We start from the raw sequence: 16126 nt of genomic DNA on the forward strand, positions 1-16126 counted from the left end.
GGACTCGTCGAGTCCTCCCCATGGACTCGGTGAGTCCATCATGCAGACAGCAACGATTTCGACTTTTTTTCACTATTTTGCATCAAGTATCAAACAAGCAAGCCTAGGCTCTGATACCACTGTTGGGTTTTGAGCAATCTAACACTTCCGAAGTGTGCATGCAACCCTAATAAACCTTGGATCTATGTTTGTCTAAATACATGCAAAATATTAAATTTTCCATGGTTTATAACCTATCTAACATGGCATGGGGAACATTTCAACATAAAAGAGTTAGAAGAGATTACATACCTTTTGGTGAGTTTGGTTCTAAGGAGTTTGATGGCCAAGCACCAATAGTGTGAATGCCTCAAATGGAATCACAAAACACCACAAACTCTTGGAAAACTTTGAGAGAGTATACACACTCTTGTATTTTCGGCCACACACATGCACACACACACACTAGTTCAGTAGTTCTTCCTTAGGCCGCATTTCATGCTCCATAAGTATGCTTATATAGTGTGCATGGTTAGGGTGAAACCCTAATAACCCATGTCTTTTCCTTTCCAAGGATCCATGGGTTAAAAGCTCCTTGGATCATCCATGGACTTCCACATAAGCCTAGCCCATTAACAAATGAGTATTAGCCCACACTATATAAAACAAATAGCCATTAATCTAATTAGTCTTCCTTTTAATCTCTAAATTAATTCATAATTAATTTAAGACTAAAACTAATTAAATAATATAACTTCATATTAATATATTATAACTTATAATATATTAATAAACATATGTGTATAACTCTCATAAAATTATCCATAATAGTTTGGATGAGATGCAACCCAAATGGACCATGCCGGTCGGGTCAAGTATATACCAAATAAGTTATGGACTTAGACACCTTATCCAACAATAATAGCTGAGTGTTTTACTTGTATTCCCCCCCCCCCCCCTTAAAAGCATGTAAAAGTACTCATAAAACATTTAAAACGTGATTTATAGGGGTATGAACTCACTTGTAAAATCGGAGGTTGCAATATGAAAAACCGGATAGATTTCCGGCTTGCGAAAGTGGATTTCCTCGGAATTCTCGGGAACCTCGGGGGCAAGAACGACCTTCGGGACTCGAGCAAAGTCATCGGGGCTTCGGGGTAGTGCGGGAACGGAAATCGAGGCAATATCGTGAGAGAAATGAGAGAGATGGGGTGAATTTCCCGGAACCATCTCATCTCTATTTATAGGAGGCTGAGAGGCCTCGTTACGCGGGGCGTACGTGTACGTCATGCGTGACCGAGTCCTCGACTGCCTCGGAGCTCGGATGGGACGGGACGGTGGTTCGCACAGGCACGACGTGGACGATCTGAGGCCAAAACCTTCGCGTATGCGGGGCATACGGGGTTACGCGGCGCGTAACTCGGATGAGTACGCTGACTCCCCCTTCGGATAATATCGGATTTTTGATTTAAATAAGTATATTATTTATTTAATAAACTTCAAAAATTCATATCTTCTTCATACGAACTCCGTTTTCGACGATCTTTATATCCCCGCGAAGGTGAGACCATACTCTACAACTTTCATTTAGATTCCGTTGGCAAATTCCGAAATTATTTTTATTATTTATTTTTAAAAGGTCGCGGTAAGAAAATTTATTTAGAAATTCATAACTCCTTTATCTGACGTAGGTTTTTGCCAGACTTTTTACCGCTGAAATACCATTGATGAGACCTTCGATTCTCGTTTAGGTCATTCCGGCCAAAAGTCACTTGATCTCTGATTCGAGTTTTTAGTCGTCTGCCGTTAATCCGAACTTGAAAAATTCCTAACTTTCTTATACGAAGTCGGATTCGAGCGTTCTTTTTACGTACGATCATGGTTTAATGACATCTATCATAAAAGGTAATTTAATTGGTGATTTTTGGATATTTTATTTTCGAAGTAAATTTTTTTACAACTAACGTGGTTACAATACTTGACTTTTTAGGTCGTTTACATGTAGTTGAAATATCGGGTTATCACATCATCCCCCCGTTAGAGGGAATTTCGTCCTGAAATTTAAAGCAATAAAGATACAAGTGAATCAGAGAAAAAGATATGGGTACTTTTGTTTCATCTGATCCTCGCGTTCTCATGTGAATTCAGGTCCTCGCTTGGCGTTCCAGCGGAATTTCACGATGGGTATGCAACTTTGTTTTGTTTGTTTGACCTCTCGGTCCATGACTTATACCGGTTGTTCCACGAAGTTGAGGCTTTCATTGATATCGATCTCGTCGAGTGGGATAACAAGAGTCTCATCGGACAGACACTTTTTCAAATTCGATATGTGGAAGGTTGGGTGTATGTTACTAAGTTCACGTGGTAGGTTAAGTTTGTAAGCTACAGGGCCGATTCTGGCGAGAATCTCGAAAGGCCCTATGTACCTTGGGTTTAGCTTTCCACACTTTCCAAAGTGTATCAAGCCCTTCCATGGTGAGACCTTCAATAGGACACGGTCTCCTACTTGGAATTCCAAAGGTTTTCTCCGTTGATCAGCGTAGCTTTTCTGTCGGCCTCTAGATGCTTTCAACCGTTCACGAATCTTAACGATATTCTCTGTTGTTTCTCGTATGATTTCTGGACCGGTGAGAGTACTTTCAGTATCTCGTCCTTTAGCTAATTGTGTATCGCCTACTTCGGTACAACACATAGGGGATCTGCACTTGCGGCCATAGAGGGCTTCTAATGGAGCAACCTTTATGCTCGTATGATAACTATTGTTGTATGAGAACTCGACAAAAGGTAAGTGGATATCCCATGCTTTTACAAAGTCAATCCCACAGGCTCTCAGCATATCCTCCAAAGTTTGTATCGTTCTCTCACTTTGCCCGTCTATTTGTGGATGGTAGGCTGTACTCATGTCCAATCTAGTTCCTAGGGAACTTTGTAGTGATTGCCATAATCTTGACGTAAATCGACTATCTCTATAGGAGATAATGGACATCGGAACCCCATGCAGTCGTACTATTTCCTTTATGTAAGTTCTTGTAAGCCTTTTCATCTTGTCAGTCTCCTTGATTAGTAGAAAATGCGTGGATTTGGTTAATCTGTCGATGATGACCCATATGGTATCAAGTCCACCCGTTGTCTTGGGTAACTTGGTTATGAAATCCATAGTGATCCGTTTCTATTTCCATTCCGGTATCTCTGGTTGTTGTAGTAATCCTGAAGGTTTCTGGTATTCGACCTTAACCTTAGCGCAAGTAAGACATTTACTTACAAAGGTAGCAATCTCTGCTTTCATCTTAGGCCACCAGTACAGTTTCTTAAGATCCAAATACATTTTATCTGAACCTGGGTGAACGGAATACCTCGTGTTGTGCACTTCAGTCATGACCACATCCCTGAAACCACCATGTCTTGGGGTCCAGATGCGGTCCATGAGATAGTAGGCTCTGCCAACCTTAACTTCTAGATTCTTTTCCATTCCTCTCAAGGATTCACCCGACACATGCTCGGGTTGTAAACTTCTAGTTCAACCTCTTTAATTTGTGTGGATAAGTGGGAATGGATGGTCATATTCAGAGATTTGACTCTCCGACCAGTGTATTTTCGAATGAGGGCGTCAGCTACTACATTGGCCTTGCCAGGATGATAACGAATCTCGCATTCATAATCATTGAGCAACTAGACCCATCATCGTTGTCGCATGTTGAGCTCCTTCTGATCGAAAATGTGTTGAAGGCTCTTGTGGTCGGTGTAAATAGTACTCTTTGTTCCGTACAAGTAGTGTCTCCAGATCTTCAAAGCAAATACCACTGCTCCCAACACTAGATCTTGTGTCGTATAGTTTACTTCGTGGGTTTTAAGCTGATGGGAGGCATAAGCAATAACCTTCCTTCGTTGCGTAAGAACACAACCAAGCCGTTGATTCGATGCATCACAATACACCACAAAATCCTCTATCCCTTCGGGGAGGGATAGTATTGGTGCGGTGCATAAAGCTGTTGGATTAATGTCTAAGTCCATAACTATAATTGGTAAAACTTGACCCGACCCGGCATGGTCCATTTGGGTTGCATGGCATCATGCACTTGGATAGACTAAAATGAGAGAAATAACACTTAAGGTTTATTAATATATTATAAGTTCTAATATATTAATAAGGTTATTTAATTAGTATTGATCAAGAATTAATTTGGAATTAATTAAGTGATCAAAAGGAGACTAATTAAATATATGGGTTGATTGTGTATATCATTCATTCTTATATAATTGGCTTGTGATCCAAGATTCCTTATGTTGGACTAAGTACATGGGGTGACCCATGGATGCTCCATAGAGGTTAAAATCCATGGAGCATAAGGAATGGGTAAAGTCACGAGTTACATGGTGTAACCCTAATAGCCACCATATAAAAGAATCCCATGGGTCAAGAAATCGTACACTATGTGTGAGGGTGAGGGCAAAACGATTTCATGAAGTATTCTAATTTCTCTATAAGTTATTCCAAGTGCTTATGGTGTTGTGTGAACCATTTGAGGTGTCACACTTGGGGCACTAGGCACTCAAGCTTCATGAAGACAAGCACCAACAAAAGGTATATTATTCTAACTTGTGTTATTCAAAGTTTTGTATGCTAGAATAGTACAATACCTTGGAAAGTTGATAATCGCAGGTATAATAGAGATAACATAGATCCAAGGTATTTAGGGTTGCATGTACACTTAGGAGTGTTCGATTGCTCAAAATCCAACAGTGGTATCAGAGCCAAGGCTTGATTTCTTGTTGTACTTGCTTAAACTGCTTAAAGATCGACTTTTGGTGTTGTCTGCCCAGCAGACTCGCCGAGTCCATGAAGGGACTTGACGAGTCCAAGGCAAAATGCATCCAACTCGCTGAGTTTGTTCATGCACTCGATGAGTTGGACCCCCAGACAGCATAATTTCGAGTTTTGGTGCTGGAATTGGTCTAGAATCATTACCTTTGACTGTTTTGGGCTTATAAAACTTGTTTTGAATGCGGTAATGATTATGTTAAACCAATTTCAATGCTATAATAAAAATTTCAAGTTTATATGTGTTCATGTTATTCTTCAAAATTGTTGATTATGAATAATCATGCTTATGAGTTTTGCTAGATCATAGGAATTGTGTGCAAATTGTTTGTTGATATAATTCATGATCTTGTTGAAAATTGTATGGAGTTCATAACTTGTTCTCAAGTTATGAATTTTCAAGAATTTTATGTTTCCTTGATTTATGAGTTAGTTTAGATTGATAATGAAAAATTATGTTTTAGTTGTTTTCAATCCATATTAGTCTAAAAGAAGTTCATAAAAAATGTTTTTGTAACTTGTCTTCAAGTTATGTGAAAAGTCATATTTATGAATATTAAAAACTCATAAAAGTTTTGTAGGTTACATAAAATGTAAGAGTTTTTTCCATTAAATACTTTAATGACTCCATAACTTGTCCTCAAGTTATGGATGTTGAAGACACACTTCTTTAAAAGTGTTTTTAAAGAATAAGGGGTTACATTAAAATGAAGAGTCTTCATTTTAATGAACCATTAAACTCATAAGTTATGATTTAAGGTGTCTTGAAATAGTTTCAAAACTTGCCCTCAAGTTTTGGAATTTGAAAAGTTACTCCTCATGTATACTTTAATTCCAAATTTAACATTGAATTTTTTAAAAAAAGTTTAAAATTCAACCCTTATACTATTATTATAATTTTAATTATATAGATATGTATAAGAGGAAGTCAATCTTACCGTTAGTAGGCCTCATTCACGAAGACGGTCTATAAGGGGGGTATAAGGTTACTGCCTATAAAATGGCAGTTTAATGGGTGTCCACTCTCACCCACCGCTTCCTTGACTGGTGGAGGGTCGTTAGCCGAACGGGTAGGATACGACTTTAAATATTCATTAAAAGTATAATGAAAAATACTAAGTAACTAAAAACTTATAAATTCCCAATCTTAGTTACTTAGGAAAATGTGAAAAGGTGCTAGCCCATAAAATTACACTTTGTACCTTACAAAGTCATTAGTGGATCATGTGTGGTTAACCGACACACTAATATGGACTAGTAAGAGTGGCAAAGGGTAACTTGACTTTATTATAGATCGGTGGAGAGTGTGTGGTTAACCGGCACATCGATTAGGTAATATTGTTAAGGGTACCAAGTCAATTTGTATGGTTATTCACAACTTGTTTGTGATCCTCGGCATCCCAGTCACAAATTTGAAAGGGCACAATCGAGATTCAAACATGCCATTGAAAAGTTCAATGTATCTCAAAAGATCTAGGAGTTTCAAAACCAATAAAACCTAATAATAAAATATTTCGTTTTCATGGTGGAAATTGGTAAATTGTCATTTGCCTACCTTTAACTATTTTATAACTTGGATTACGGCATCCCACTTCCAGTTATAAATAGGTTATTGGGTCCTAGCCTTAATACTTCATATTGGGTGTTGTATTAAGGACTTTAAATCAACTAACTTGAATTTCTCCCATTATAGATGTCTAGTTTAGACAGCTATGGTCTTCCCAAATCTTTAGGAACAAGCTTCCAAGTAAGATGATATCCCAAATGGCAATGAAGGTGAAAGATCAATCCCTTTGTTGGGCATTTGTAGGACCAGAAATAATACTTCACTTAATCCACATCCTCCAATAAATCTCCCTATCCCACAAGTTTTAAGACTTGATAAGTTCTAAGTCACTCAATCCCTATTGGCAAGCAAAGTTTATATGTGCTTAGATCTTGGGGATTAAGCCACATATTGACAAGTCGGGAGAGTCGGGTGTCGAAGTCTCGAGGTAGCTGGCTGTTGACTTGGTTTTTCAGTCACTCCCTGATGACAGATCGCGACAAGACCCTTAATGATCTTACCTATTTGCTCGATGATGCTTAATTAGCAATGATTTGGAGCATTAGTAAAGCAAATTGGATTGGAAGATCTACTTTCCAAACCTATTTGGACATTGAAAATGGTGACATTGGAGGTCTAGGGAAAACTTTCTCTTCCCAATGGAAAGGGACCGGCCATAGTCAACTCGGTTGACCAAATGGTAAAGTGAAAGGTTAAGTCTGTGATAGTTCCATGTACGTTTCCAAAGAGTCCATATGATTCTGTTGCCAAAGGAAAGATTTTGGTTGTGAAGCTGCTAAATTTACCTGAAACATCTTAAGGATGGTAAAGTTAATAGGTTTGACTCTACTTCAGGTAAAGTCCATTGTCTAACTCTATTAAGTTTCTATTTTGAGATTCTTATTGCATAATGTGATGAGGTCACATGTTGATGTTTTAAGAATCAAAGAAAAAGTGAAGAAACTTAAAGGATGTATATGCTAATTCTGATCGCGAAGATGGACTTCAATCGCATGGTTCGGTGATTAGAATTTTGAGCTATCACTTAAGAGTTATGATATATTTCTTAGGAATAGATAACAACAAGTTTTCCATATGGATTGTAAGGATTAATTTTTCCGCAAAGTTTTAAAATAAAAGAAAAATGGTTTTGATTTTATTTATTTTAAGTATCCTTACAATGGCATTTGTGAAAATTTGTTGATTATATGTTTCCATTGATAAGCAATATAGGAAATGGATTTGATTCTTTCATTTGTGGTAGTGTCATAGTTTACCAAATAAGGAAAGATTCTCATCACCCAAGTTTCAGTTGGATAGAAACTTGGAATCATGCAAGTTGTATTGTGTGATGAATGACAATTTTCATCTTTGATAAATTAAGACTAATTCCTTGTTCACATTCGCATGTGAGTCAAGTGAAGGACTAAAGGATTGGGTAAACTTGGTTGTGTGCTGGTCAGGTCCACTACAATGGTTGATAAGATTTACTAAAGTTTAGTAAATATGATTATGCTTACAAGTTTAAGTGTAATTCTGAAACATTGGAAAAGTTTAAAATGTATGGCAGAATGAAAAAAAAGAATCAAATAAGGCAGAAAGTTAAAAGTTTCTCTAATATGAAGAGATGGGAGAGTACTTGAGTATCTTGTTTTATAACTATCTTAGTGATTATGAAACCATGTCACAATTGATCCTCTGAGGACACCTTAGTTCATTTTGTTTGACTAAGGAGAGGAATCGTGAATTGTTGAAATGGTTAGATCAAAAGATAAGTTATACTTCGTTCCAAAATTAAATCTTAGAGTCATACACCACAATTAAGCCTTGAGTGACATAATCTTAAGAAATGTTTAAAACACTTGTTAAATATAGAGTAAAATGTGTTCTTACTCTTGTACATTTGAAATTGGTAAGTTGTGATGTTTTGGATAAACCAAAGACCAACTAAGACCAATTGTGAGAAGTGTTTAACTTGATAAGAATCTGCACTAACTCTTGAATATTCGTTTTTGTCAAGGAATGGTTCTTGACAAAGAGAATCTTATATGTCAAGAGGTCAGTGGGAGCCTTAAAAAGATCTTAAGATAGATTCAAGAACTAATCAAGAGTTTTGTTAATCACTACACCACGACTTGAGGTTTGTAACCTATCGTGTTGACATATTCTGTGCCCATTCCAGTTAAAGTTGGTTTTGCATTGGAGTTCTAGGAGTTCTCAACTGGTTGCATAACAACTTGGAAGCAATGGCAGGCCCTTGAGCTGCTAGGTGGCAAGAAATTAGATTGAGTTCAGTCCATATGAGTTTAGATTTGTCATTATCCTTGTCTTGTGACTATGGTTTTGACACTTCACATGGATAAGAACACATACACCATTAAATCTAAGTGTCATAAGGTTTCTCTCCGATTTATGAAAATGATAGTGACGAAACTCTTTCACTAAGTAGATTTAAGTGGATAGCAAGTGTGAAGTTTGCATTCTCATGTCGTTAGTGGAGTGTGCATGGTTAACCGGCACACTAACTAATGAGAATGGCAAAGGTTTAGACTCACATGTGAGCTATCTATGGAAAGGTTTAGATTCCAGGTGTATGATTTGATAACGTCTTATCAAGGTAATGTAGTATCAGAAATCTGACTGATTTCTAGGTACATGTCAAAGCTAGTGGGAGCATAAAAGTGTTATGCTAGTTAGATAATAATCATTATGCTAGTGGGAGCATGATGATTATGTTGAAAGTTAGCAATGTTAATTATAGAAAACAAAAAGTTTCAACTTGCTTTGAAAAAGTTGTTTTACTATAATTAAGGGAGAGAAATTTATACTTCATTTCAATTCTACAAGCTTAGATTGAGATTTTAATCAACTTTAGTCAAGAATATATATATATGAATGTTATGTTGAAATGGTTCAACATAAGGAATTTCTATATATATATATATATATATATGTATATATATATATATATATATATATATATACATATATATATATATATATATATATATATATATATATATATATATTGCGACATCCCTCTTCATAGTTCGAATTATGAGAACATGGCAAATAAAAATATTATAGCATGAATCGTATCCCATATGCTTCGGATATAGGATCGATTGCATGTGTTATAATATTCATCCATTCTAGATTTTCCTAATGCTTAGGGCGTTAAGAAGGGAAAAGGGATTAGAACTGGATATGACTAAGATGATTAAGCAATTGTCGAGAACAATTTGGGGTTTTCCAAAGTTTGGTTACTCATGGACAATTTGAAGTATAGAGTAAGGATCTTATTGACATATTTTGGAAAGAGGCAACTCTTGTTCAAAAGTTATGGTCAAGATGGGAATATGGAATTGTTTCCATAGGTGGAAGTTATTCTTTGAATCTATGCAAAGAAGGATGTTCAAAGGAATGTACTTTGAATTTGAGACTTCATCTCCATGGAATTGCTTTCCATTGGAATACTTTGTAATGTTTGTTGCCAAGTCTTTGTGACTTGTGTGAATATCATTACAAGAGGATCATTGCATAGATTACAGTAAATGACAAGAACTTGGTATTCTTACATTTACAATAAGGATTGGGATTGTGAAATGAGAATCATAGAAGTCATGTTCAATTGATATACATTTCACAAAGAGATGACCATATGTGAACATAGTGTGCATACTTGGAGTATGGCATAGCTATTGTTTAGAGAAACATAGTATGCATGCTTGGAGCATGGCATCACTACTGTTTCAATTCAAGTATTATGTTGATTAATCGAAACATGAATAATGAGTGATCAATATGGTTCTTAGATAAAAGGTGTTTTATTTACGCTCAAAGTGTTGAGGCCATATAGGACTAGTATTATTTTGTGTTTCACTTTGCATGTTTTGACTTCCAGAATAACTAGGTCATTCTCCCGAATGACCAAGTTATTCAAACCATCCACAGTCGGTCATATGTTGGAAGTAGATATGAATCAAGACTGTCGTGAATTTGGCTTGTATGATTTGTCTAAAGTGCTTTAGACAATGCAATAGTTGCTACAACATTCATGAGTACTCATAGGGGCTGAGTATTGGATTCAACCCACGCTCATTTGGATTCACTTCATGGATTTTATCACGAGTGAATCATGAGACGATAATATCTTATATTCTTCAAACCTGGAGATATGCTTTGTTGACTATGAGTTGATTATACATTGATTGCACGTAAACGCATTGGTAACTCGATGTTATAAAACGTGCCTTTGTGTATGATTCAACAAATGTTTAGTACAAGCATATGAGTCGAAGTTTATCCATTCCTTTTACCTTCGAGATAAAAGCGATATCTGTGGGCCCTCGATGATTTGATGATGACAAATGGAAGTGCTCGTTCGGGCCAGGGCTGATTTGATTTGTTTAATTAGTCAGTCGTCATAAATCAGAAATCGGGAAACAACAAATGGACAGAGAGAATGATTATAATCTATGTCTCGGTCCATATGATATCTAGAATGGAGGAATATATGATCCCTTATCTAATGGACAAGTCATTGACAAAGGTCAGAGTTCATCTACAATGTCAGAGTTCGACAGAAGCTTTTGAGAGCTACGATTGCTAGTTGGGTTTTGAAGTCGTACTTGCAATAATAGTTTTAGACTTATCCAAGTGGGAGACTGTTGGATTAATGTCTAAGTCCATAACTATAATTGGTAAAACTTGACCGGACCCGACATGGTCCATTTGGGTTGCATGGCATCATGCACTTGGATAGACTAAAATGAGAGAAATAACACCTAAGGTTTATTAATATATTATAAGTTCTAATATATTAATAAGGTTATTTAGTTAGTATTGATCAAGAATTAATTTGGAATTAATTAAGTGATCAAAAGGAGACTAATTAAATATATGGGTTGATTGTGTAAATCATTCATTCTTATATATGTGGGCTTGTGATCCAAGATTCCTTATGTTGGACTAAGTCCATGGGGTGACCCATGGATGCTCCATAGAGGTTAAAATCCATGGAGCATAAGGAATGGGTAAAGTCACGAGTTACATGATGTAACCCTAATAGCCACCATATAAAAGAATCCCATGGCTCAAGAAATCGTACACTATGTGAGAGGGTGAGGGCAAAACGATTTCATGAAGTATTCTAATTTCTCTCTAAGTTATTCCAAGTGCTTATGGTGTTGTGTGAACCATTTGAGGTGTCACACTTGGGGCACTAGGCACTCAAGCTTCCTGAAGACAAGCACCAACAAAAGGTATGTTATTCTAACTTGTGTTATTCAAAGTTTTGTATGCTAGAATAGTACAATACCTTGGAAAGTTGATATTCGCAGGTATAATAGAGAAAACATAGATCCAAGGTATTTAGGGTTGCATGTACACTTAGGAGTGTTAGATTGCTCAAAACCCAACAAAATCTTTCTTCAGAGTTTGGAACGCCTTTTCTTGTTTTGTTTCCCAGTCAAAAACCACGCCTTTATGGGTTAACATAGTAAGAGGTTTTGCGATGCTAGAGAAGTCCTTTATGAATCAGCGATAGTAACCAACTAGACCTAGAAATTGACGAATCTCAGTGGGTGTCTTTGGTGTCGACCAGTTCTCAATGGCCTTAATTTTGGAGGGGTCCACGTGTATCCCTTTTTCGCTAACAACGTGGCCTAAGAATTCGACTCTTCGAATCCAAAATTAACATTTAGAGAACTTCGCATAGAGCTTCTCTGATCATAGTGTTTCTAAGACCTTCCGTAGGTGTTGACTATGTTCTTCCTTACTTCGGGAGTAGATAAGTATATCATCGATGAATACAATGACAAATTGATCCAAGTAAGGTCGACACACTCTATTCATTAGATCCATGAATACTACTGGTGCGTTGGTTAATCCGAACGGCATTACTACAAATTCGTAGTGTCCATAACGGGTTCGGAAGGCTGTCTTGGGAACATCTTCTTCTAGAACTCGTAACTGGTGATATCCGGATCGTAGATCTATCTTTGAGAAGTAGCTCTCTCCTTGAAGTTGATCAAATAGGTCATAAATGCGGGGTAGAGGGTAACGATTCTTGACAGTGAGTTTGTTCAGCTCTCAGTAGTCGATGCGCATCCGGAATGATCCGTCTTTCTTCTTTACAAACAAGACCGGTGCTCCCCAAGGTGAGAAACTTGGTCTGATGAATCCTTTTTGGTGTAGTTCATTAAGCTGACTGGAAAGTTCTTGCATCTCTACTGGTGCCAGCCGATAAGGCGATTTTGCTACAGCGGTAGCCCCTGGAATTAAGTCGATTCTGAACTTGACTTGGCATTGTGGCGATAATCCTGGTAGTTCTTCTGGGAAGATATCGGGGAAATCTCATATCTTCGGGATGCCGTTTATATCTTTTACCTCTTGACTCGTATCGACGATGTGTGCGAGAAATGCCTGATAATCCTTCTGCAAACACTTTCGAGCTTTGATGCATGAAATGATGCGAAGGTTTGTACTTGATTTGTCGCTGTAGATCACTATTGTTTCATGGTTAGGAAGATTTAGCCGAACGGCTTTTTCAAAGCACATGATGTCGGCGCGAAGAGGGCTTAACCAATCCATGCCAACTATAACGTCGAAACTTTTTATGTGGACTGGCATAAGGTTAATTGGGAAAGAGTGACCGTCTAAAGTTAATGTACAACCCATGTATATGCAATTAGTGTTTTCCGTTTTCCCATTTGCCATTTCTATAGTGAATGATTCTCCTAACATGATAGGTTTACATGTATGTAAGTGAATAAAGTTTTGGCTCACAAAGCTTCTCTCTGCTCCGCTATCGAATAGGATGCATGCATATGAATTATCGAGAAAAATGTACCAGTAACTACTGTAGGATCAGCTACGGCTTCCTCATGGTCAGTGGCTAATACCCATCCCACTCCGCCAGTATTTGCTGCCTTTGGGCAGTTTCTTTTGTAGTGGCCCACCTCGCCACAACCGTAGCAGGCTTGGCCTACAACAACATCGGGAACTTGAGTGATCGGTTTTGTGGGGGCCTTGCAGAAACGGGCAGTGTGCCCCTTTCTGTTGCAGTTGGAGCACTGCATTTCCCGACATGTTCCGTGGTGGTGGTAGTTGCACTTGGTGCACTTTGGGAGGTTGCCTACACAAGCATTTGTTGGGTAGGGACTTGTAGGAACTGTAGCAGGTACTGTCGCAACGTTCACGGCAACCAGTTGTTGTTTCTTCGAGGATTCTTGGGAAGATCCACCCTTCCCCTTATTCCACCCTCTCTTCCTCTTGTTGTTATTGTTGTTTCCCTTGTGTGGTTCCGGTGTAGAAGTTGATGAGTGTTGATGATTTCCATAATCAATGAGCGATTGTGCCAGCTCTTTTGCACTTTCAAAGGTGTCAGGTTTGGAAGCTAACACGGTCGACTGAATTTGGGGCGACAGTCCCCAAATGTATCGCTCTATCTTCTTGCTCTCCGGAGCAATCATATCCGGGCAAAGGATTGCCAGCTCGCAGAATCTATTGGTATAAGTTGCTATGTCGGTACCAATCATTCCTAGAGTCGAGAGTTCGTGCTCAAGTTTTTGAATCTCTCCTCGTGGATAGTACTCCCTCATCAACATGATTTTCAAGCTCTCCCAGCTTATCGAGTTTGCCACTATCAGGGTAAGTACCTTAACGTGGCCATTCCACCAAGTTAAAGCCCTATTAATAAATGTGTAAGTTGCAAACTTGACCTTGCTGTGCTCGGGGCAGGAGTAGATTTCAAACACTGATTCCTTTCTGTGACAACCCGATACTTCAACTCTTTGTAACGACCAAAATGGGTCAAGTATTGTAACCACCTATGCGTAATAAAATGTATAAATAAGTTCTACTTAATTTCTTTCTATGATTTAATGTCTTTGAACCATGATCGTACGTAAAAAGATCGCCCAAATCCGACTTCATATAGCGAAGTTATGAACTTTCAAAGAAATTCCCTTAAACACGATGGATTGTTATTAAATAATAAAAACAATAATAAAAATAATTTTGGAATTTGCCAACGAAGTCTAAACGAAAGTTGTAGAGCGTAGTCTCACCTACGCGAGGATATAAAGACCATCGAAAACGGAGTTCGTATGAAGAAGATATGAATTTTTGAAGTTATTAAATAAATTAATTATTTATTTTAATCAAAATTCGGATATTATCCAAAGAGGAGTCAGCGCCCTCATCCGAGGTACGCGCCGCGTACTCCTGTACGCCCCGCGTAACCGAGAGAAGCGGCCTCTGATCGTCCACGTCGCACCATCCGACTCGCCGTCCCATCCGACCCGCGTACCCAGCGACCCGTCCCATCCGACCCGCGTACCCAGCGACCCGTCCCATCCAAAGCCGAGGCAGTCGAGGCCTCGGTCACGCATGACGTACGCGTACGCGCTGCGTACGAGCGTATGCCCCGCGTACCGAGGCAGACCAGCCTCCCTATAAATAGCATACGAGGGTTTGCAAGGAAAGGGCTCATTTCTCTTCTCTCTCTCTCTCTCTACTTTGCCTCGTTTTCCGTGTCCGTTCAAACCCGAAGCTCTGGTCTTCTTGGCTCAAGTCCCGAAGGTCGACTTTACTCCCGAGATTCCCGAGAATCCCGAGGAAAATCCATTTCCCGAGACGAAACCTGCCCGGTTTTCCATCTCGCTATCTCCAAAACTTTCAGGTGAGTTTCATGCCCCTTAATCAACCGTTTTAATTATTCTAAATACTTTTATATGCTTTCAAGGGGGGGATTACAAGTAAAACACACGAGTATTATCGTGTGTTACATAAAGAAACTCTTTTATATAATGTTAAATATTCAAATCACATTCGATTTATAAACTTTTAAAGGAACTGTTATATATAAATATATAACATATGTTACAATAGCATTCGATCTTTTAAAATATAAAGTTGTTGTAATACATGTATAAAACTAAACTATTCTTAAATTATTCTGTTCTATCTTAGACTCTACACCAAAAATTTATGCTTTCATAAACAAATTATTCTTTTCCTAAGTATTTCTAAACAAACAAAGCACACTTTTTAAAACTATAATAGGTATAGTTTTACGAATAGATTTCTAACTCTTAAGTACTAGAAACATATATTTTCAAGAAGTTTACTTTTGTATACAAGAACAAACGTAACATTTTAACAAGTAGATCTGTCTTTATACCACGGATTTGTGAGACACTAACTTCATGTACGTTCGAGTACACATTTCAAGTCCTATATTATATACCAGAATCCCTTGGAGGGGGAGCATGGTGTTTGTGTATAGATCTATACGGGCTTGACAACCCGCGCCCTGACTGTTAGCTGCAGTCCACCGTTTGGGGTGACAAACGTCATAACATTCCAACGCCTGAAGAACGTTGTGTATAGGCATTTCGAGTCAATAGTATGGTTATAAAACTCACAAGGGGTATTAAAAACGCATTGATTTACAAGGTTTTCAAACTCATTTATTATTTTACCTTTACATACATTTTGGAAACAAACATTGGTCTTGAATGAAGGCTACTTTTATGATAGTAGAAAATACGATTTTCTAAACACATACAAACAAAGATAAAACATTTCATTTCATTTAAACATTGTCATTTAAATACTTATGAAATTCACCAGCTTAAATGCTGATCTACTCTTTCAAAATTACTTGTATGTCCCAGGAAATCAGTAATTTCAGGTATGCATTTCGCTTTTGATGAAGGGATGCTGCGGCGCCAGTTTAATCTCGTATTTTGACATCATATTGTAATTGAGTTTTG

Source organism: Lactuca saligna, chromosome 2 (assembly GCF_052625555.1).
Source record: "Lactuca saligna cultivar CGN05327 chromosome 2, ASM5262555v1, whole genome shotgun sequence".
Lineage (NCBI taxonomy): Eukaryota > Viridiplantae > Streptophyta > Magnoliopsida > Asterales > Asteraceae > Lactuca > Lactuca saligna.